This window comes from Vidua chalybeata, chromosome 9 (assembly GCF_026979565.1).
Source record: "Vidua chalybeata isolate OUT-0048 chromosome 9, bVidCha1 merged haplotype, whole genome shotgun sequence".
In the NCBI taxonomy this organism is placed as follows: domain Eukaryota; kingdom Metazoa; phylum Chordata; class Aves; order Passeriformes; family Viduidae; genus Vidua; species Vidua chalybeata.
The window spans coordinates 3,945,939-3,949,702 of NC_071538.1; the positions used below are offsets into that span (position 1 = coordinate 3,945,939).

The 3,764-nt window shown below is 46.5% G+C and overlaps 1 long non-coding RNA gene across 1 annotated transcript; it reads right to left on the reverse strand.

Moving 5' to 3' along the window:
• Positions 1-933: 933 nt before the first annotated feature.
• On the reverse strand, positions 934-3,350 carry LOC128792490 (uncharacterized). The gene is made up of 3 exons (XR_008432425.1): positions 3,196-3,350; positions 1,670-1,733; positions 934-1,211 (listed from the first exon to the last, which is right to left on the reverse strand). It is a non-coding gene; the product is annotated as an uncharacterized LOC128792490 (long non-coding RNA).
• Positions 3,351-3,764: the final 414 nt, after the last annotated feature.

Here is a 3,764-nt window from a genome sequence, read left to right on the forward strand (position 1 = left end):
AAAAAAACAAAACAAAAGGGATTACACAAATTCATGCAACCTCCGGCTTAGGAAGTCCCTCAACTGCTGATTACCAGGAGCCAGGAGGAAATGCCGGAGGAAGGATCACTTTATACTCTCCCTCTTCCGATATCCCTTCCTAAGCATCTGCAGCTGGCCACAGCCAGGCCGCAAGTTGTTGCCCAAAGTGGATATTTATTCTGAGACAGTCTGACGATGTTTAGATCCTCCTGGGAACTCCCTTACAGATGGAGCCTCAGGGACCAGAGGTGTCTCCTGGAGAGATACAGGACTGACCCCCAATTTTGTTACCTGCAGCCCGATGTGGTCACAGCGAAGTCCATGGTGGCTTCTCTTTGCTGATTTAGGCTGGTGTAATTGAGGCCAGATTGAGCCCTGGAACCTTCAGAGAGACTCTTCCGCTTTCCCTGCCCCTGGGATTAAGCACTGAAATCTCTCTGCTAAAACCCTCTTTGAACGGGATGGCAGATAATGCACAAACTGATTAAAAAAAAAGACCCAGCACTGGGGAAAGTTAAATATTAAAGAGCCAAGGCCCAGTTTTAACTGCTGCTGCCGTCCCTCCTTCATCTCATGCCAACTGCCTCCAGGATACATGTGCTGACACTGAATTTCTATCTCACAAAAGCGGCCACAGCATGGGCTTTAAAACTCAGCCCATTAATACTGGGATAGGAAGCAGAAAAATAGAACAAAGGCAGCAAGGGACTCCTCTGGTTCCCACTCTGACCATGCCCAATCCATGCCTGCAGCATCACAGGGCATGGTATGCCTACCCCACTGAAGGCATTTTGCCCCTTTGACTTCCCAACATTAGTTGGTTGAAAATATTTTGCTGCCTGCTTTGCCCTGCTGTAACTAAACTATAATTTTCACTAGCAGAGAGGAGGGATTTGGGAGAAACATCTGGTCTCATTTCATCAGGATAACAGCTCCATCTCTATTTATACACACGCTGGGATCGTTGTGGCTCTCAGCTGTTCTTCTCCCAACAGTCCCTTTCAAGCTGCCGTGTCCTGCTCTGTTGGGGCAGGCACCGGGTCGAGGCCAACCTGCTGCCACGTGAAACAGGAACCAGGACCAAAAATGTGAACTTGTGAGAGCTTGTCCCCTCCACACCTGGGGCTTGCTGTCTGCCACGCTGGTGACAATGTGCTTTGATGGATGGTTGCTCCTGTCCTTGTATCCTGCTGGGAAGAAAACAGGGAAAACCCATCTGACTAGACAGTTTGCTGGATGATCTTCAAGGTCCCCTCTGACCCAAACCATCTTTTAAGTGGAAAATAATTTTCTTTGTAATCCCAGAGACTTTGCTGGTCAGGGATCAGGCCTGCAATGAGTCAGCCTTATTGGTCTGAATACACCAACCTCAATAGTCTGAATTTTTCTCCGAAATCACAATGTGGATTTTGGAGGAAAGCTCAGACCATTGAGGAAAGACCAGCTGGCTCTGGCTTTTCTGTAAGGTGTTAGCAAATAAACTGTGAGACACAAGGAAGGTCAGGGACTCTGCTTGGGGAGGCAGCACGTCCTACTTAATTCACCACAGTGGGAAAAATTCGCTCTGCTGCCTCCCCTCCAGTGCTCACAAGACATCACATCTCATCCAGCATGTTTTAAAAAACCCTCAAGTCAAATGGCCAAGTACCTGGAAAATTACCACGTAGCGCGTTCGGCAGCACAAGTCTCCGTCTGAAAGGAGCGCTCATACCCTGAATGATGATGGGGTGTGGGTCAGCATTAATCATCTCAAGCGAGTCTATCCCACTGCCCTGCTTTTCCCTCAAACAGGCCGTGCCTCTGCTCCCATCCCAATCCACTTATAGCTCCACGTGCCCCCGACACACAGCTATTTCAGCATCCCTCCCCCTCCTCTTTTCAGCAGCTCTGGACTGTTCATTAATTATTTTTTTACACTCAGCTGCTAAAGGAGGAACCACTCAGAGACATGGGGTTTTTGTAACCCAAATGAGACCAGCGTTTTCAGATGCTCCTATTGATTGCTCTAAGGTTGCAAACTCCCCGGAGAAGGGTTGAATTTCATCCTGCATTTATACCCTCTGATGTTATCCAGCCCCTTCAATATACTCCTTCATAACACTCTTCTCAGCTGTGACCTGAGGTTGAGTAGATCAATATTTGTTTACTCAGCTTGGGTCTAATTTTCACATGTGCTGGGTAATCCAAGTCCACCCAAAAGCAGCAGAAAGGGCCACTCCTGCCTATTGTGTGACTCAGACTGAAATGTGGACCCTGCCTGAAACACCAGCCTTTTGGAGCAACTCAAGGCAGGAAATATGACTCAGTCTGGGGAGAACATCATCCAAATATAAACCCTGCTGATGCTGTGGACAGTTTGGGCTGAGGGGTCACCAGCTGAACCCTTGTGAGCTCTTCACTTCCATGACTTTTCTGGCTGAGAAACATTTTTCTTCCTCATTTGAGTCACTCCTTTTGCAGCACATCAAGTAATTTTGTAAAATGTGTCAGAAGTGCACCAAACTAGACAATTTCTATGTAATTGCTGAGAAATGTTCTCTCAAGCTAAGCAAAACTATTCAGAGGAGACTAAGGGAGCAGCCTGAGATAACAGCACCTTATCCTTCCAATGGGATGTTCTTAGGGTGAAATGTGCCTTCATGCCAAGCCCTTATAAAAAGCAAATGTAAAAGCATATGCAGCACTAAATGTAATTTTTTTCCCTCCTCATAGGATTTAGGGAGGAGGGAAATGAAGAAAGGCTGGAGCTGGTATAGAAAGGTCTGATTTTGGAACTTTTCTTTGGAAACAAAGCTCAAGGGATGGCTGTATGTGGCCATGCCACGGTACCTGAAGTCTGATTAAAGGCTCTCACAAGTCAGCATAGAACCCTTGTTAAAGAAGGTGGAGGATCCTCTCTGTCTGCTGGAGCTGCTCAAATCCTCTTCCATGACAACACATCCCCTCACCTTGCAGGTCAGGAATATCCAGACATAAAAAATCCTTCAGCCTATCAAAAGCAGTCAGCTGGCTTTAAAGCCCAAATGACTTTTTAAATTCCTCCTTTTAATAGTGGATGCCCGTCTGCTACTGCCCTGACTTTAAAACAAAATAACCAGCCTCCAGCAACCTTCAGAACAGATCTGTAAAACTCTCCAACTGACTATAACAAGCAAAGGCAAGACTGTGACAAACCTTTGTCAGCTTTCTCTTCATGGGCTGGATCATCTTCAGGGAGCCCAGGACTGGCATTTTAAAATCTAGCCTTTGAACAGATCCTTTTTTTTTGGTCCCCAGGACACTGGGGAGGTGACAGCAGCAGATGCTGTGATGAGTCAGTGCAGAAAAGGTCGTGGGATGGACACAGGGTCAGCGAAAGGCTGCAGTTACTGGACTGTAACTCAGCCAAAGAGGTTTGGGTTTTGTCTTTGAGCAAGAAATTAGGGCAGTAAGGAAGGAATGATGTATTTGTCTCTATTTTTCTTGTCAGGCTCCTGGTTAGATGACTTGGCTTGAACTTTGAGCAAAGAGTAATCACTAGATTTATCTACATCTCTACAATCATGGGCTTCTTTCTCCAGGCTGCCTGTATTACAAATGTAACCAACTTCCCTCTGCTGTATTTTTTTTTCCTCCCTTACCCAAACAGATGGGTTCCCTTCCTTCACTCTTGTGAGCAGAGGCAGATGCAAATAAATAGGCACTTGTGCTCTGTTGTGTGGTTACCTAGAGAGGCCTTTGTTTGCAAACAAAGGCTGTACCAG